The sequence below is a fragment of the Synchiropus splendidus genome, chromosome 4 (assembly GCF_027744825.2).
Source record: "Synchiropus splendidus isolate RoL2022-P1 chromosome 4, RoL_Sspl_1.0, whole genome shotgun sequence".
Lineage (NCBI taxonomy): Eukaryota > Metazoa > Chordata > Actinopteri > Syngnathiformes > Callionymidae > Synchiropus > Synchiropus splendidus.
The window spans coordinates 5,779,570-5,800,796 of NC_071337.1; the positions used below are offsets into that span (position 1 = coordinate 5,779,570).

The 21,227-nt window shown below is 43.7% G+C and overlaps 1 protein-coding gene and 1 non-coding gene across 10 annotated transcripts in view; both read right to left on the bottom strand.

The window, feature by feature from the left end:
- macf1a (microtubule actin crosslinking factor 1a) overlaps window positions 1-21,227 on the bottom strand; it is a 147,312-nt gene that overhangs the window by 110,792 nt on the left and 15,293 nt on the right. The window lies entirely within an intron of this gene.
- On the bottom strand, window positions 5,565-5,727 carry LOC128758260 (U1 spliceosomal RNA). Its single transcript, XR_008414464.1, has one exon. It is a non-coding gene; the product is annotated as a U1 spliceosomal RNA (small nuclear RNA).

A 21,227-nucleotide genomic window follows, 5' to 3' on the forward strand; every position in this document is an offset into this window, starting at 1 on the left:
TCCGAGCTAGGAAGACGTCACTTCAGTGCGTTCCAGTTATCGATGTCGGAAAAGAAGATCGCAACGTCCAAATAAGCAACTCTTTGATAAAAATGCTTTAGGACGAAAACATGAATGAGGGATGAAGGGAGGAGATAAGAGCAAATTTGAGTTATGCTTGTTTCCGGTGGTGTATTTCATTTATTCTAAACTCCAGCCATCTTGGATTGGGACTTCCGACTGGGATATCCAACGTCAGATGATGTTATCTGGGGGGTGGGGGTGGGAATTTCCCAGAAGGCTTGAAATCAATATTCTACTGCAATTAAAGGTTTTCATTTCACAGTTCAATGAAGATCTATTACTCACATCAATATATGCACCGATTGTTGTCATTTCATCATAATATGTCAGTCAGGCTTACAGGGAAGACGTGTTTATATCTTTACTGCGTCAGCTTCCTGTAGCTCAAACTACCGAATGATTCATTCGGGTTGTGTTTAATCACTGCATTTACAATACTGTCAAAATAAATCGCAATCGTTCAGCCATATACAGTATAAGTTTCTCTGTTAATTCAGATCAAAACACATAAATGAAATAAAAACAAGTGAGTATCAAGAGTATTAGTCATGATCCCAGCCGGTAGTCATTCCACAGAATCATCCTCAAATGTGTTTGACCAACAGTCAGAACTGACCAAACACATCACCCAAATCCGGGCAAACCTGAGCCGACAAATAAGCTTCTCAGTTCAAAGCCGGTGAGAGATCGTCACCCAAAAAAAAAGTTTAAAGTGTTCAGCGATCCTGAACGTTCCCCCGAGGGTCTCTTCTTTCACATGACCTCGACGACAGTAGTCCATTCTTCAAAGGAAACCACACATACAAATCCAGTCCGCCTCACATCTCGCACTAAAGGTGGTGTGATTGTTACCATGGAAACGTGTGAAACGCTAAAGCTTCGTCCACACGACTGTGATTTATGTACAACTGCGTCACTAAAAATATTATTTACTTTAACAGATGAAGATGTTTGGATTCTTAGTGTTTCCAAAATACGCAGAGGTCTACTGTATGTTCTATTTCACTATTGAGAATTGCTATGAAATCACAGCCTGAGGTGGGTCACCAGTCTCAGACAGACCCTCTATCGAATACAGAGCTTCACTGTGATGCAGAGGGAACTTAAATTCAAGGATAAAAATGCTCAATTACCTTTTTTGGAGTCGATGACATTCAGAAGCAGCAACATGGAAGAAAAGAAAGACATTCAATTAGCAGGGTTTCCACGACATGTAAACACCACCACAGCTTAAATGAGGACCGTCACGCCTTCAAAATCTTTTTAAAGATGAAATCACACGTAATGGAATGTAATATAACAAATTCAGCGTGTTTTTAATAAAAAAAATCCCAAAAGAAACATCATAGACAATGTCATTACTTTGCTTCACTTCTTGAATGGCTGCATTGTGTTCCATATTGATTTATTTATTTATTTTCATAACAGTTTCATAAAATCCTGGCAAAAGCCCTGAAGAATCCAGGGAGTCAATATTGTCATGCGGAGACAAAAGTGAAGGAGGTGGCTTGGAGATGTGGAGAAAAGGAAAGACAATATTGGGCTGAGAATGTTTGGAGTAAGAAGCTGGGGAGCAACACTGTTCATGGATACAGCAGGAGACGTTCATTCACTGTGAGTTCAGCACGTATGTGACCTGCAGTAGCTCTTCTATTGAATGTGACTGGACTGTAAGATCATGCCAGCTTCCTTTTTCTGGAGCACTTTTACAAAAAAACTGCCAACTGTGTACTTGTGCGACACTATTACAGACTCACATACGTCTGTGAAAGTGCGTACAAAACCTATTGCAGATCACGTTAGTGTCCACACCCCGTGGGTCAGTTCTCTCAGGAGGGACGTGTGTCCACGCAGTTCAGTGAACGGTACTGGGAGAATAGGGGCAAGGCGATACTCTCTATCTCACACATACACGGACACACAAGGAATGAAAGTGAAACAGGCTGAGAAGGCAGACCGGAGACATACGAAGACAAACACCAGCTGAACCATCTTGGAAACGTCAAGGTGATTTTGGCGGGACGAGTGATGACCATGCGGTAAACTTTGTTGTGTTTCGGTCCAGCCAAGTTTAGAGTCACTGCCAACTTGGCAACCTCTGAGAACTAAGCTTTGAAGCACCTCAGACCTGAGTAGAATCTAAACACTGTGATGAACTAAAATGACACGTAATCTGAGCAGTGGCCTTTATGGACTCACTGGGACGGGAGGTGGTGGGTGGGGGTGACCACAAGGGCGCAAGACATACTTGGTATGTCAAATGCAGCTACAGCTGAATAAGAACAACGGTTCCTCCCTGTATTTCCTGTTTTATGTGGAACAGTTTCGGAGCAGAAATGTGGGCGAGGGGAACCCCAGGCGGGAGGGACTAGGACTTGGTGGGTTGGGAGAGACAGGTGGGCAACAGGACACTGCAACAACTGGCAACAGGATCATATTCGTCCATCAGTCAGTGCAGGCCAATCATCATCTCAGACATATCCAGACCATGAGCTGAGACGCGCCGGGGCACGGGTCAGTTGTTCTTGAGGTTCCGTGCCAAGCAAGCTAGGGAACTTGGTGCTGCGTGCCAAACACCTGTTTCTCGCGCTGTCGCCTGAAAGACACATGCTGGTCATGTGATGCTTAATATGTGGACAACAGCAATAACTAGAATACCGGCCGACGGCAGCCAAGCCCAACTGTCGGAGCTTGTAAATACCCTGGACAACCCTCCACAGCAGAGACCACTCACTTTTCATCCATCTGGGGCGGCAACGACTAGTCAACACAGGTGACCATTGAACTAGGAGCCCACAACTTCACGTGTCAACCTGACGTCATCTGCTGTTTCCACATGCACAAGTAAGCAGCAACTTAAGCAATTCAATTGTCAAGTTTCAAAACAATCAAGTGTCTTTTTTAATGACTATTTACAACACTTAAAACAGGTCTGTTCATCAACTGATAGTTAGGGGAGGAGCCAACTGATAGTTAAGCTAGTCGTGACTAGTCGACTAACAAAATACTCATTAGCTTCAGCCCTACATCCATCATTGATGACGCATAGTATTATGACCAGCAGCAGAACCAGGTGCAAAACATATTCATCAGATTTATGAAAAAAATAATAATACACTTGTAACTTGCAAAATGTTGTAAAATTGGGACAACTGAAAAAAAATCTGAATAAAATAAATATAATAAAAGCATGTCATAAGATAAAATATCTTCTTTGGAGTTTAAATAAAATATAAGTAAAGTGTAAATGAAAGTATCGCCATAAAATGCTCTAGTTAATTTTCAAAACTGCTCCAACAATAACGTATTTTAATCTAGTTTAATTTTTATTTTATTTATTTATTTTTTATTATTCTCTGTGTGATGCTCTTCCTGACTGCATGCCCTTTCTTGCCTCTCTTGCTGCTGGAAATGTAAATTTCCTGGAGGGAGTCATCCCAAAGGGATCAATAAAGTCTAGTCTAAGTCTAAGTCAACAGGTGCTTGGATGAAAAGTTTTTACAGTTGGGGGGGGAGACATCAATTTCTTTATCATTGTTTCTTCAACTTGTCCATAGTTGTCAACTATCACAGATTTGCGGCTGTCAAGTCAATTCAGTGACACACTACTGCCACCATACGTGGCGGCGAATGGTCACGTCCGACCATGTCGTCAGCAACATGGTTAACTAAAGGGTTGAACACCCAGTTATTCAGTATTACAGATGCTTCTCCTAACAATGAGAAACACCCATGGGAAGGTTGAAAACACAGGCACCAACAAGCTGATAGTCTCCTGCTGTCAGTCAAATCATGAAATGGATGTCATCTGGTGGACGACCAGGTGAACAGCAAGTGGTGCCTGAGCCACGGTTCTAAAGGAAGTGTAAGGGAAGACGACGGGCCACAGCATCCAGGAAAGAACTAAATGGACTTGATGACAGCAACCAAGTTCACGCTGACCAGGAACTCAGAACAAGGAGGGTCAACGAAGCCATGACTGCAGCATGATTCATCTCATCTCCGGTTGGTACTTCAACCCACAGCGTTGTGAGCAGCGGTGGCTGCATCAGAACCCTGGACAGGAAATTGTGTCCATAAGCCCAGTGAGCCTCCGGAGCCGCTCTGCTGCTGCACAAGTGGAAGCATCACACAGAGACATTCTGTTGGTCGAGACACAATGGAGACGACTGCTGGAGGAAACGCTGCATAAAAATAGTCTTTTGTTGATCCTCCCTGAACGGTTCCTGTTTTCCAGTTTCTGCTGCTCTCTCCATTTTCTATCTCTTCCTTCCTGAGGACTTTCTGCTGCTTCATGCTTTTCTAATGAGGTTGTTCACCCACAATACTTGTCTCTCATGAGCAAAAATCGTTTAAAAGACGGTAGAAGAACTACTAAAAAGAGAGAGAGAGAGACGTACGAGCTTCTGCTGCTCACAGGAATGTTCTGGGAATGTTTCAGTCGCATTCTTCTGTGGAACATTCAAAGTCAAACCTCCTGGGCTTCATGTCTCTCTCAGCTGAGCTTCCTAATACAAGCCCTTTTCATGCATATTTGGACTGATGTCAGTCTAAAGAATGAATACCATGGATGAAGGAACCATGTAAGCTCAGAAAAGAGGCTGTTTAGGATGAGAAAACGTGGTTAGTTGCGGTGAATGTTGACCCACCTGAAAGAATATTAAAAACACTAGGCTCAAGAGACAAGTTTGTTTGTCCAGTATAGAAAAGCTTCAGCACAGATTTTTGGTTTCACATTGCTACTTAAAAGCCCTGCTTCCTTACAAATGATGCTATTTCTTCTAAGTAAGTAATAATCTGTGTTTCATTAATTCACAGAAATGTGAAAGACATTCCCATTGAATGTGAGAGACTGTGTTATCATGCTAGATTCATGAAGATGAAGGTAGAAAACAACAATCCTACATTGTTTTAGGAGATGTTTATCAGTTCAATAAAAAGATAAGTAAACAATCATCCACAATCTGGTGATCTTTGTTTACAAGTGAAGTTAGGAATGCTGTGTTTGGTGCTCCCACAGTCAACATGACATCGGGCCTCCCCCACACCTGCGTCAGTCTGAAGGTTCGACGACCTCAGCAGTGGACCTTCTGATCCACAAGGCTAACTAGAGTCTTAGTGCAGTCCGCTGTTGACGTTATATTATTCCGTTTTGCAAATTCATTCTAAAAATGATACTTCAAATAAGATTTGAAAATAAATTTAAAAGGCCTGAAAATGATGGTTATCACTTCAGTAAACAAATGAAACCTTGAGAATGAATATAGTTTGGAATATATGTTGCTTGTTGATGACATCACACCAGGAATACAGTAGAGTCAACAAAGATTTCGCGGACACTTGTGCGGTAACACCACAGTCATGGTTTGCATGTTCCTGGACTGAACTGGACAGATTGGCAAGGAAGGACAGAAGGAAGGAAGGAAAGAAGATAGGTAGGTTGGTAGGTAGTTTATTGATCTCCGAAGAGAAATTCCCCAACAACAAAAAAAAAAAATATCCAGGGAGAGCGCGAACGCAGTCCCCACTACCAGAAATTATGCAGTCGAGATTCCCACATTTGGGGAATTCGCAGAGGTCAGCATGGCCCGGAGTGCAATGGCCTAGCTTCGCCTTGGGTGAACCACCTTCTTGATCATCGTGTCTCCCCTGCCAGGTAAGTATAAGGTAGAGCAATGAGGTAGGTGAGTCCAGTTATCCATGGAGAAAGACGGAAAGTGAGTTTCAGCACCACTGACTTCAGTATGTGTTTGGTATGTGCCGCTCAAGTATGTACTTATTAGTTGAAAAATAACTCCTAAAGCACGATGATAAAGATTAGGAGACTTTTCAGTCAATCCAAGCCGACCCAATAATTTCAGTTTTTATTTCATAGAGCTGGAGGACAACAAGTGAGCAGCTGCTGCAGAGAGAATCTGTACAAATAAAGTGATGAAGCTGGAGTGTGTGAGCCAGCAACTTTATTTCCTCTGAAGATAAAGCTTGAATTAAGGATCGCTGGTACCAACAACGCCGCTGTCTTCTCCCCTCCTCCTCCCCCTGTCTCTCTTGTGGTCTTTGTTCCTCTCACCTCCCCCTCTTCCCTCTGACTCTCTCCTTCTCAACCATTGATGTGAACAAAGTGAACTGGAGCTGGGATGGAGTCGTGCTCACACCCTCCGCCCACTCCCACTTGGCTCACAGGCGGTCGACGCCAGAGGCTCAGTATGGTCCGGGCTCAGCCATTCTAGGTTCTGACGGGTCAAATGTTGCAGCGCTGCGGGTTGCTGGGTCCAATAACGGCTGGAGGTTGAGGCGCAGTTTCCAAACTAGCGTTTCCAAACTAGACCGAATCATCACTGGTCACACGAGTGATGATCAGCCACCATGTCACTGTACCAGTGAACCCACAGTGTTTCTTTAGCAGAGCAACAGAATTTAGCTTAGTAGAACTGTTGCACTAATGGCTACATCAAGAAGAGTTAGCTAAGCATCAGAGTATACAAGTGCAAAATGTTAGTGCTCATAGTTTTAAGCCTGTTCGTAGCAGGGCACACACACATACACATCTAAGGGCGATTTTATAGAACGTTTATGGACCGTGGGAGGAAACCGGAGAACCCGGAGAACTGACACGCGCACGCGGGAATATGCAAACTCCAGGCGAAACTGCTGGCGGTCCGATTTCAACATGGATATATTATTTTATATATTTATTTTTTTGTAATGCATCCTTGAGTACTTTATCAAAAACTGTATGGTGTATTATTCTGATCATTATTACTGATGTGAGGAGCAACCTTTGCTACAAAACTACATCTTCAATAATTAAAACTTTAAAGTTACAAAACATGTTTATTTTTTAAAAACTAGCATTTACTACACTACTATCAGACATGTCGGCGTGTTTGTCCAGCCCTACATGTTATATATCAACTACAACTAGTCGATGATCAAACTAGTCAGAAGCTGCAGCCCGAGTGAACTCATCGTGTTGTTGAGCTACTTACTGTATTAAGGCGGAGATTCAGTACAGCTGAGGGACCACTTGAATCGTGGTCTCATCATTCAGCGAGGGGTGAAGTCACCCAGAAGCTTAAAGCTTGGCTTCAAATATCAAACATCGGCGTGCGATTGGCATCTGAGAGGAGCTGTGAAGCCATCTCAGGAACCCAGATTCAAAAAGTTGCAGTTTTCGAGACTGAAAGCATCAGACACAGATTTGTCCCAGACAGTTCAGTCATGCAGCGAACGATGGTTTGGCGATATTCACACAGCCCAACACGTACATGGCCTCACACTTGGTTGGTTTCTTGAACACGTCCGCAGATTTAAGAGGGAGATTTTGAGGGCATTTCCACGCTCGTGTTTATATTCCACATCACAGCAGCTCTGACACAGTCGCAGAAGAAGCTTCGCAACAAAAGTCCACGGGTGAATAAACATGACAACTGCCTCCCGATACGTCTATTCCTCTACACACTGACCTGATTTCACGAATCATCTGGATGTGCAGACAGGCACAGAAAGAGAGGCCAGTGTGGGCTCATCATTGAGCTGCTTCAGTCAGAGCTTGATCTCGTAGAACGCCAGCTCTTGGTAAACTATTGATGCTGAGAAGTGCTGAGATTAAGTGGGAGGATCAGATGAAAGACTGAGTCACTGATCATCAACACAACACCATGACTCTAGGTGAAGATCTGCCAGGTCATCCCTTCAGGTCACAAATCTGCAGAACCATTCTCTGTGATCACAAGTCTTGGCCTGTTATTTCTACAGGGCTGCCTTACTTGACCTCGGGGGTCGGGTCAGACCACGTTGAGTAACAAGGTCCTGTCATCTGTTGACAAAACAGACACTTCCTTGAACACAGATTCCTATCTCCTCGCCTGGGGCTGAACTTTAGCTCCAGACTCAGAGGTGGAGGGACGATCGGACCCTGCAGATTCTGACACGGGGAGCTAAATCCTTCATTTTGCAGGATCATCATCAGAATTGAAGTTATTTCAAGTGATGGACTACTAATATGGAGATGAACTGAAAGTCTTTTTATTCTAATTCCTGTTGAAATCTCACAGTGCTTTAGTTTTTATTTCCAATGATCTGACAAGCCATGAACATTTAAGCAGTTACATGTATTTACTAAAAAAGGGCTCTCCTTACATCCTGCTTCTGTCTTGGATAGGTACATAAAAGGAGCTGTAGGCGCTGATGAAAACATTATCCGACTGTGATCAAAATTTTATGCATGACATATATAATGAACATAATATACAAGTATAAATAATTGAAAACAAGTCTTTCCTGAATTGAAAGCGTGTTAAATGTCAATAACTACACAACAGAAACGGTTAAAACACACAAGATAGAGCCCAGGTCTGCTTTAAAGAAACGTGAACGTCTAATATTCTGAAGTACAAGCAGAATTTTTAATTGTGAAGCCGCTCAGGTACCTTATTTAAAGTCACCAAAGAGCCTGAGTTGCTATGTTCATCATGCTCATGAGGTAACTAACACCCAAAGACTTGACACAGTCCTTGCTGTGTCAACACGAATATTGAAGTGAACCAGAACTGGATTAAAAGACAGCTAACGCTCCAGTCTCGATATTGAAACAGTCAGATCATACGCACACGTCTCGCAGGTGAAGAAATGTTTCACCTCAGGCAGACAGCTCGTAAACAGAGCCGTACATGACACGTACTCGAGCGTAGGACCGCATCAAACCTAACATTGTCCTTATCGTCTCCCTCAGAAAGTTAACTTTCTTTGTGTGTAAACCCAATGAAACGGCCAAATAAATAAGCACCAACCGTGAAATGATGTGAAGGTGGCTGCCACACATGAACCACAGACACATTTGCTCTATTTTAAGGCAGCATGAAAACGTGTTTGCACCCAGTCACCCACAGATTTGACCTAAATTTCAGGCCTTGCGCAGCACACGGTCTGTTCCTGCTGCTAATTCAATATTCATAACTCAATTCTGTAATATCTTCAGACTGTCAAGGAAGAGCCTTCATAAAAACATATCACTTCATGACCCATGCAATATCCAAGCACGCATCATGAATCCACAGTTATATGTCATGGCCCATGCTCCTGTGAATTGAACCAAAGGCAGGATGATGGTAATGGAGCGGTGAGTCCACTGAAGATGCACAGTCCTAATGAATAAACTTCCTTTCTTCCATCTTATCTACAGATCAGTAACAGTGACCCATGCTATGCTCAGACTGCAGCTTCTTAAAAAATTGCGATGAGTCACTATTTCTGTTTAACAGTCCAAAAAGAAACAAAGTCAATCCGGCCCTATGGTGATGTAATAGTCTCCTTGGATGAGGTCAAACTGGGGTCAGAACAAGGCAATCATTATTTCACTTCCGAAGATTTACAACCACCAATCAAAGCCGTGCTATCAAGTTAGAGCTGGATTAGGTAGCAGATGACTGGTGTCTCTCAACCACATTTGTAGGTTATCGGACAAGAAAAAAATGAGTTACCTTTTTCCCAATAGTTGACAGGCAGCAGGGGCAACATGGAAGAGAGAGGAAAAAGACAAATTAGATGGATTTTTCTGGAAAGGACACAAACAGATCTTGGTCCACTCCAGAAGGTGCCTAAAGTTCCAACACCATTGTAGCAGTTAAAGAATGACCACCTGCCACGAACTACTGAATCATTAAAAATGCTAAGGACTAGTGTTTTGCAATGCATCTGTACCTTTGGCAACATTTAAAAAGGATTTACGACATTTGAAAACTCAGACGAGGGGATTCTAGCAGACAGCAAAAATCACGAGCTCACAAATGAAACAAAAGCTGTGGAACCTTCCAGCTTTTTTTAAGAGCTCTGAAACTCAGACCTCAATATGAAACAGAAGCAGAACTCTGGGGAGACCAGCTGTGGATTCCATTTATCCAGAGGAAAACTTTCCCAGTCTCACAGAGTCACACAAGTCCAGGCCTGAAGAAGACTCAGGCTAAATTATACATTTCCAAGTTTCAGGAGCCAATTGTGTCGGTAAAGGACAATTACTGTAATTCTGTACATGGAAGCAGTAACAACTTGATAGTTTAAGACCAAACTTTTGAGATTATATCTGCAGCCAAGTTCACCAATCCTAGTCAGTCAGCTCTCCTCCAGCTACGGAACAAAACCTGACCAAATCTCTCCAATCTCTCCACCACGGAAACTGCAATGCATACCGTAATTTCCTGACTATAAGCCGCCACTTCTTTCTCGCAGTCTGAATCCTGCGGCTTTTACAATGACCCGGCTAAAGTGTTCAAAATGCTCTGTTTTCGCCTGCATGCCCACAGCCTCGGCCACAAAGCCGATCTCAAGAACGATTGGAGACGAGAACCAGCAGCTGAGACCAGCTGTGGTGTTGGAACTCGGGACACGTGGACGAAAGTTCAGGTTCAGAACATTGCCCAGTATGTTTCATGAGTCAGTCGCCATGCTGGACCCTGTTTTCCAAACTACTTTAGAAATGATTCTCATGCATTTCTAAGCCAGGTGCACCACTGACCTGTCTACGGCGCAGACAGCACCACTGCACCTGCACTGGCTAATAGACCAGTGCGGCTTATGCATGAACAAGAGCTGTTTTCCTTCTTAAATTTAGTGGGTGGAGCTAATATTGTGGTGCACTTTATTGTCCAGAACTTACGGTACATAAACAAATCGGCTCCCAGACAGCAGGGGCCACTACAGAGACAACCACAACTTCCTTCGCACTGTAAAAGTTATTTCAGGAATGTGCCTCTGCTGTGTCACTGCAGGCGCACACACAACTGGAAATCTAGAGGAGCCTTGAGTGTCTTCAAACAGTTCCACTCCAGTGAGCATCACAATGGTGAAGAAAATGACTTTATGCAGTGAAAAGTGACTACTCAGGCTCTAAAGCACACACAAACACACACACGCCTCCAGCTGTTATTACGTGTGAGCTGCAAACACTGACAGACTTCTATTCAGGGTAGAGTTATTAGAGCTAGAGATGTCATAACTCCAGCTTTCTTTTTCATCCTTCTGTTCTCAGCATGTTAGGTAAGACACACACCGCAGCTAAAATAATGCCATTCATAGCAGCAGTCCAGAGGAAACCCACAGCTGCCACTGGCAAGGTTAAAATGAGTTTTCCCTCTTAATAATTTCATACTGAGGCAGATTGTCATCTAGGACTAAAGTAACCCCCTTCCACAGACCTTCTGTACACCTCAACAGATTCACATTCAACAGATTCCTAATTTTAATTTACCAAACGCCAACCTGATATTGTTCAGGTCTAGTCTCCAGTCAGAGTCAAATCTTAATGAGAATCACCCAGATTTAAACGTGTGACTTGTCGACATAGTCAACCAGTGTCGACATGTCGTCATTCATGAGTCGACCGTTTGTGATGTCATCACGCTCTGCGCAGTAGGCTAAGACGACGGTACAATTGTGCCCCAATGTACAAACTACTTTTTCATGAAAGGAAGTCACATCAAAGGACACATAATTTCACAACCCCTTTTTGAGCAATTAAAATTAAAATATTAGGTTTACAAAGTGTACAACTTTATACATGACAACAATCAGACACATCGTATGCTGACTAGTCGACTAATCGCTAGGTAGTCGGTGACTAGGCCACTATCAAAATAGTCATTCGTTGCAGCGACGTTTACATTTGGAACCATGGTTTACTTCCTTTGGAAATGACCTGTGTCCGGAATGTAAACTTCGTGATTAGACATGAAAGAAAACAAAATAAATCATACATTTTTTCTCAAGATCGGCGGTAAGTCTTTCATCAGAACTCAGAATTTTAATCAATACAAAAGCCACTATGAACCCAATAAATCGCTTTTAGCAAAACGCTTTTAACGGGCTGTGTATTGGCAAGTATCCTGTGATACGCTATGTACTGCACTACGTATTGCGCTATGTACTGCGATCAGCAATATACTGTCTATAAGTGGCAAGTATCCTGTGATACGCTATGTACTGCGCTACGTATTGCGCTATGTACTGCGATACACTGAGATCAGCAATATACTGTATATATACTGTATACTGAATCTTTGAGTAAATATTATCAGATATTCTCCGCTGACCATTTTCACGTCGACAACCGTCGGAAGCACAATACTGGGGCATGAGTGGTGGGGGAGGGTAGGTGGCCTCCTCTAGTGTGAGCAGGTCTTTTTCTGGATTTACCGTCTGTCACCCCTCTTTTGCTAATCCCACACCCTTCCTCCCCCTATTGTAGTCCCACGTTCCCACTGATCTTTAATCTGAGCCTGGAATCACAATATTCCTGGAGGGAGGGAGGGGTCTGGATGGATGGATGGATGGATGGATGGATGGATGGATGGATGGATGGATGGATGGATGGATGGATGGATGGATGGATGGATGGATGGATGGATGGATGGATGGATGGTAGGTGTGATAAAAGAGGGGGAGTGGAAGGAAGATTAACATGAATGTTAAATATTGGGGCTCAATGCTTTTGATAGACTCAAGAATTCAATTCGAGTCTGTGGAATTTTAGAGAGGCAGTCATAATGTTTGTGCACACAGTCATCCACCCAGCCCATCTATAGCTCCTGTTGAGCGTCTCAGTGCCATAAAACCCAACAGAATCCATGATCCGACTCAACAACAAGGGAGACTTTTCCATGGGCTGACAAGCCTCCTCATCGTGAATGGCATTTATCAACTGCCGTGTTTAGTATGTGGCTGACGCTCAGCGAATTACAAGTCGGCTTAATGGCTCTCAGTTGGCCCTCAGTCACTGGAGACGTCGGCGGCTCGATGGCAGATTGGAGCTAAAGGGCACGGCAGCAACAGGCACAGATCTCTGCTCAGTCAGACGATCACAGTCAGAGACGACAATTTTAGAGTCTGTCAATTAGAGCAAAGCCTGTTAAGAGAAGAAGCGCCGAGAGATTAGTGTCGACTTTGACTAGTGACCTAGTAAAGAGGAGGGAAGACTGGAGAGAGGGAGGACAAGGAAAGAGAAAGGAGAGGGGCAGGAGTGGAAGGCAGAGTCAGCTGGAGGTACTGTAGTGGAGATGCGGAGGCTATGGAAGTTCATCCTCACCAGAACCATACAAGTTAACAGGAGTCAGGAGCCAAGTCAGGGAAGATCCAAACCAGATATGAAGATGTGTGAAGAGATTAAATATCGAGATTAAATATCTTCAAATGTAATTGCTAATAAAAGACTCTTTATATCATCGGCACAAAAGCATTTTACATCCAGTCCATTTTAAACATGGCTAGCTGCAAAATGCTAACTTGCGTTTCCATCTATTGTGTGTTTCAAGAGGTTAAAGGTGCAGGTCAGCCACACACCGTACACAAGTATGACTGAACTGCACACTAGTGGTAGCATCAGGAGCTAGCTAGAAGTCATCCATCTGTTTTGCTTTGACTGAGCAGCACAGACCAGAGGAAAACATCAGAGGTGGGCAATGTGTGGCCCGCCGGAAAACACACGGCCCGCATGAGCAAAACGGCAAAAAATAAAACAGTGTTTCTCATCATGGATTACTTTTCATATTCTAAATAGAAACTCATTAGGTCAGCATTTTTGTAGGTCTTTATTTCCCTTTCTAAATTGGATTCTTCTATTGGATAATGGTGATTCAACAGTACTTTTTGTCCCATAAAAATTGAGTTAGTCGAAGAGAACACTTTTATATTATACTGTTTTACCCACCATTCCCAAGACAGTCACCACTTATACCAAAAATACTGTCCAATATAAGCCAAATAGAATATGTATGTATCTATAATCAAATCAAATATTATAATCATATGATATCATGCCTTTCCTATTATATAGTATTGAAGGAGCAAAGTTTCTATTGCAGTAATTGATGGTCATCATGGAACTACTGTAAATAACTTCTGACTTGTTTTGGTCAGAACAAACTTTTCAAACAGATGCTTACCAGCATAAACTGTTTTTAATTTGAATGACAATAAAATCTGTAAAATGCAATAAGCAGCAAGCTTATTTGTAAACACTACAGAAGCTAACTATCGAACAACAGTGGCTAGAGCGAACGAAGGTCTACAGAAGGTACACCACCAAGAGGCTGCGAAAGCAAGTCAGGCTGTTTTACATATGCTTGTGTGCCATTTGTGAGACAAAAATAAACTAGTGTAACTGATTTGATGTCTGCTGATTGAAGCCACCACATAAACGGGGGGGTGGGGAGGGGAGCGACTTTGCCGCTGACACACCACAAACACAAGAAGCTTACAGGAGGATTGTTGGGATCTCACCCAGCTCACCACTTAACAAACATTTAAAATTCTGCAACATGACTGGACTCACTCCCAAGTGCAGAACCCAGCCCAGAGCTGGTTGTGAAGCCAAGTGTGAGGTTTGTGTGGAGCCATCGTTTCTACTGTAACCTGTGAGGTAAGGTTTCAGTATTTCACAGTCCGGTCTGCACCACGAGAATAGACGGCGGTCTAGGCTTCACAGCCAGGTCTAAGCGAGTCCATCACTCGCTCGCGACCACTCGCGACGGAAGTACACGTGCAGCGCTGACTGGGAGAGTGCTGGTCCAACGTTGTGGAGCAATAAAGTAGATGAATGTGATTAGAGCTGATCCCCTGCTGGGGGTCTGTTTGTGTCAGGATGGACCAGATTACCCTCACAGTGGGTTTTATTGGCAGATCCACCAGACAAATCGCACACGCATGCAAGTCTATCAAAGTGTTTTCGGCATAAGCTCCGCCCCTCAGGCTCGTCCAGTTCCAGACCGTCTATTTTGTAGCAACTCTGCTAATACTTGTGGCAACTTGGCTAATCCGTACTCAACTTTAGCAAGTTCAGGACATGGATTGAAACTCAAAATCTCCGGAAGGTTCTGACCGGGGCTGAGCAGGACTTGGTATGGTACTGGTATGGAGGGCAACGCAGCAGCCGCAGCCATGAAAGAGTGCGATCGATGCTGCTGTAACACTCACAGGGCAGTGACCATGATTAATTCATCCATCGTCTCCCCTCACTTCTTCACGTCATCCTGCACACACTCGCCCCATCTTCACAAACCACACACACACACACACACAGGCAAGGAAGGAAACTGCCAATTACACGATCCTCCGAGTCCTCACACTATGCAGATTATTATAATGCGCGTCGTCTGTGACCCTGAGACTTGTTTGAACAAGTCAAGTTAGCGTACAAATGTTAACAAAATGTTAATATGCAAATGTAGGTTTGTGAGTCAATCCCAGTGACTTCAGGCGCGAGATGGGGGCAGGTACATATACAGATGACTCATAACATAAACACGATAAAATGACTTGCCGAGTTTGTTGGCATCTCGAAAATACATTCCCTACATTTGATAGCAAGACAAAGACGCTTAGTGAACATAAAGAATCATTTCTAAAGTCCAAACACTGTCACGTTAGCATCTGCACGCTTCAGTCGTCCTTGGTTCTCACCAGGTTGTGTATGTAACTCCAATGTGGTCAGGGCTTTTGGTTTGGTCGGGTTCCTGTTTCATCTTCCTGGACCCTTCAATGAATGATCGCCACCGAGTTCGATGAGCTGCCGTAAACTAGTCTGGTGGTCACATGGGCCGCCCTTTCAGGACACGCCTATTATCAGGTCACCCAGAGTAAGTTATGTCGTCTATAGATACAGGATGTGAGAGTAATAGCTACTGTAGAGAGACAGACTCTGTGACTTCTAACTGTTCAATATGAAGCCTACCATCACAGAGAATATGAAAATGACATATTGATGTCAAAACATGATCTGTCGTTGTTTTACGCTGGAATCGAACCAGTGACCTTCTTGCTGTGAGTTCCAAATAATTGTCGCCATCATGGTCCACCGTGTTCTTGCGAAGCCTGGTAAGTGATCCAGTCCAAGTGCAGAGCCAGGAGCACGCATGCACACGCATTTCTTGACCCACATTCCTCCATTCTCTCACTCTCCTCCTCCACACACACGCACACCAGCACACACAGGAGGAAATGTTCTTCTTCTCCACGAGGACTACCGACAGACGATGAGTCAAGACTCTGCAGCGTCAAACATATGGGTCATCAGCAACGCTAGTACAGTCTGCAGCAGGAAAACCGACCTAGTGCTCGCTCAAACACACAAATATCTCACACAACTGCGCCACACAAACTTTCACAATGAAGCTCATTGATTTTTTTTTCCAACCAAAAATCAGCTGGTGCCGCTTACACAAGAGCCCAGTCTGCTTGAGAGTAACCGTGACACGGTTTCCCCGAATATGAATCAACAGACAGCCGTTTTCCAAGTTGTTCAAATATCTAGCATTCTTTGCTTGTCTGGTATCAAGTGCAGAATAAAAAAAAAGTCTGGCAACCCTCCGTCTCCTCTCCTGCCCCTCCCCCATCATCAGCTATGCAGCTTGAAGCTCGGTCAGCGTTTGCTTCTCCCTGTAGAGAGCGCCGCAGCTCTGACTGCGTCTGGTTTTCCTGCCGACATAGTCAGCTGCTGCTGGAGAATCTGACTAAACAGGAAGCAATGTGGGACCCGGCGGACGAGGAAGAGGAGGAGAGATGAAACTGAGGCGGGAGAAAATGAGCGGAAGACACAGATGGATGATGGTGGTTATGGCTTACGTTTCTTCTGCAAGGAACGTTTATCTGCAATAAAAATGATGCTCCAAGTCACATGTGATGGATGAGTCCAAGCTGATGAGCCATTACATTACGACCACGTGCCTCTGAGGGAATCAATGAGTTGTGGTCAATCATGATAAACAATTCAATTCTTTCATTGATGATTTATTATCTCATTCTTGTGAAATCCCAGGGTATGAGGTTGAATTCCATGCGTAGGGGACCCATTTGCTGCTTAAGCGGAGCCTGCACTTCTTTATAGGCCTGTGAATTTTCCCTCACTGCATATGACTCTATAAAATCTGGGCTCTGATTGGTTCACGTGCTGCGACTTGCCCCTGGTTGAGCTTATTAAACTTCCACTTTTAATGTAACAATTGTCACCTGAAATGGTGTTTGAGAAGCTCTGAATCTGCGACCTTGTTCCCCAAATGTGTGACATTCCTGCTTTGATATTGGAGCCCATCCTTTATCACACACATTACCAGCTCTACATCGACTTTACATGTAAATCGTTCGGAAATTGCAGTTAGCATGAACGTCATCTGACGACTGTGAATTAAAAGACATATTTTTAAAGGGTTTCAAACATAACCTGGACATCCAAAGGCAACAAATCTCAAAACAGCATGCTAACATCTTGAAAACCTGCAGGATAGATGTTGGCTGTTCGCTATCGCTAACAAAGCTAGCACGCTGAAGACCATGGCTTCCATGGGATCCACTTCATTTACAGATTTTTTTAAACTCAGACCTAAGATCAGTCCGAACACGTGATTATCGACGTGGACTTCCGTCGATTGATTGACGGATGGTTTACACCAACCCATCCTCCATTCCGTGGCGTAATATAATGACATTGGGAAGTGGACTGTGGCGTCCTACATCGACAACAAAGGCAGCCTTCCATGTCGCATATTGACTCGTAGGTGTTTCCCTGGAGCTCAAAACGTTTCCCTCAGGCGTGGCGTCAGGATGTGGCGCCGATGGCAGAACATGTGCTTCAATTAGAAACCTAATGCGTCAACATGCAAGACAGAAGGCTGCCTTTGGTGTTAGCATGGGAAACAAAAGTCCACTTCCCAACGTCAATATATTAAGACATGTGAGTGAGGATGTGTTGTTTACACACTTTACGTTGCCAACGCCACTGGCAACCACAAATATGATGACAAACAGTTTTGTTCTCAGTAACAAAACACCGGCAGCATCTTCCTTTTAAACACGTGTCGCAGGAGCGGATCATGAGACTCTGCTAGTGAGGGAGAGGGATTCTTCCCACATTCGCTGATGTCACACATTTACATGGAACACAGGAAGTTGCTAGCTTGCTGTTCCTGCCACTAACATCCTGTGCAGTTGTCACAGTATCCAGTGAGTCGTACTTTTTTTCCCTTAGTGGCTCAAAGTCACACTTCCTGCTTTGACTGCTGTACATCCTGGCTGGAGGAGCGGTGGAATTCAGCACACTGTAGCAGCGGCAGGACGACAGGAGCAATGTTTGAAACATGTCGCTGCAGGCTGCGAGGTGACGACAGGAGTGGGTATAAGACAGGAAACACGGATGTGAGTGAGAGTAGCGACAGATGTGAGGACGTGCATGAGGGTCTCAGGGTGGGATCATCACAGCTGGATTTTTCCACGTGACCTACTTTTCCTCCTCCTTCACTCCTGACCTCGACTCAGCAAAGCTCTCGGCCCAGGAGAACTGGAGTGTCTGCCCTCACATCCTTCTTTTTCTTTAGCTCTGGCATGCCAATTCACATTAAAATATCAAATGAACCATAATGTCTGAATAGTTCTGCTTACTTTGTTACTCAATAAATAATCAAAATAGTGTGACCTTCTAGAAGTTAACACAGTCTTATAGTAGCAGCTCTATAATACACGCCCAGCTCTTGAAGTACCATAAGTTGAGTGAGTAATACAGTTTTTGTGTACACTGTTGTCACTAAAAGGAGTTGCAGAGAAAGATTAACACACTTGTTTACTAAAGCTAATATTGGTGACACACGACATGCTTTCAGTCCTCACGCTCTTCAAAGACCCACACAAAGTGGCTGAAATAAGAAGATTGATTTGCTTCAGTGAGACACATTAAAATAAATTGCCAGCCAGCACACAGAGATGGACAGACAGAGCTGCCAGGCTTTGGCACTCAAGTCCACCAGATGAGCTCAAGATGTTAAATATACACCGGAACATTGTGATGCTATCAATGTGATCCAGCCCTGCTGACCGCACAAGAGTCGCTCTCAGAGGAACAGAGCTGATCTCACAACTCATCTGCAACTAATGCTAAATAATGTGCACTTCTGTTGGAATCTAAGTTCAGTTGTACTTCCACTAGTATTGTCATAGAAAAAATGATGTCAAGAGAACAAGAGACTCCATTCTTCCCACTGAGTCACCGTCAGTTGCTGTTTCCCCATAAAAGACCACGTCTTTAGATGTGCTGTCATTGTCACACACTGCATACACGGACACACAACCACCACCAGCGTGAATAATTTAAGGCGTATCGAGTTTCCCTTCCACCGTTTCTGTCAAGTGACGCCACAAGCAGGAGGCCAAGTTCACATTTCCCCATCTATTCTTTCTGACAACTGCCACCAGTGACTCACACACACAGGGATGACCCTTTCGACAAACACAGCCATCAGATGATGGGATGGAGGATGAACAAAGGGGGAAATGATTAAGGGAATGTCGAAATTCAGGTTGTCTGCATGCAGTATATTAAGAAATGCGGATACTTCTTGCGAAAAAGAATTTCACAACACTTCCACCTCCAATGGAGCAGAACGAAACAGAAACAATATGATATTAATAGAATCAAAGAAGATCTTCAACATACCTTTTAAAGTTGACACCTTCCCTCACGACAAAAAATATTGATACACCAGAAAGTGCTGATACTTTAACAACACATCCAGAGCTGACTGTAATTTACAGATGTCAGTCAGGCTGGTGGCCACGTTGTTTTGTTTCTAGCAGTAGTTAGCACGCACCTGCAATCCGCGCTAGCTGCGTTTAGTTTGCCGCTCAAAAGTTAGTTGTTTTGTTATTGGCCATTAGTCACAGCTAGCAGCTTCTATTAAAGATGCAAAGAAAAGTTGAGCTGCAATGAAATGTAAAAAGTTGCACCCAACTTTCCCACTGCTGTTTAAAAAACGACAAAAATATTAGTCTGAATCTTTCTTATATTTGGGTTATTTATTTTGTATTTATTTGCACGTAAAAACTTGCTTGTTATTCCTACAAAGAACACACATATTATATTGATTCGACCAGATGTATTTTTAGTCTATAACCATTTTACTGATGCCTATGTGAAAGTATTGGTTTATGAGTTAACTTAAAAAAAAATCAGTTCATATGTCTGTATGAGCGACTGACGGTCTATGGAAAGGAGCTCGGACCAAGCTTTTAGATGGACGCTCGCTCAAGATTCACAGATTCTCGTGCCTTGGACCCGCGGCTTTGCCATCGTGGATGCCATATTTGCTTTCATTCACAATCTTGCAGTCGTTCACATCTCACAAGTCGTGACATTTACATTTGATTGGTCGACGTGGCTAGGAAGAGTGCTGTTCTTGTTGGGATGTTTGGCATTGTAGACAAGGAAAAAAAACACTTTGAATTTTTACAAAACTTACTAACACCTTTTAATCTGACGAGTATTTTGGCTGTGTTTTTTGGGGGAATCTTTGGCAGTAATAACGCATCGTCTTGTCCTACTCCCTGTGCTTGACGGACATTGGGACACCCTGACTGAAAATCCTAGCTAAAAGCCAAGCTACAACTTTAGCTCAGTTAAAACTCACGGGGCTAGTAACAGATGGCTTCCGCATGTTTTTGGAACCAAGATGGACACCTTAGTTAAACCATTGAAACGCTCCATTTGGACCTGGATGTGAGAGCTGAATTTTCATTGGAATGCAACGAACGTCAAAGTGTCATACTCAGAGGAAGCAGATGGACAGTGCTGACGCCAATATGAGCATGATCCGAAAACAGTGTATCGGACGGACGACTCTGAAGTTCCGAAACAAAGTTAGGAGGGTCAGATGGTTCAGACAAGTGGAGGGTGGACCAGGAATGATGCAGACGAAGAGGAAGAAGACAAACATTGAGGCAGAGAGAAGAATGAGGACATGAGGAGATGCAGAAAGAAGAAGATGCAGGGCCAGCTGGCTGCAGTGCCACTGGTGTCAGGCATGATAGAAATGCAGGGTTGGTGACTTATTAAACAGCAAGAGTCGAGGAGGATCAAATGAAGTTTGTAAAGCTCCAACTTCAGTCTCATAAACTCACTGTAGTTATTATGCAGTGAGGAAAAACAAGGCTCAGGCCTGCTGACCTCCTTTGATCTTTTCGGGACTTTCTGCCGTCACATGCTGAGATTTCCGACACACTGAGAGGGACGAAGAGGCCCACGGTCCAAGTCAACTCGTATCAAAGTGATTAGACCCCACTTTGATCAGCGTTCTCATGGGAAACCCTGCCAAAAATGCCCGATTGAGTTCTTTAGAGAGAGAGTTGCTGGGGTG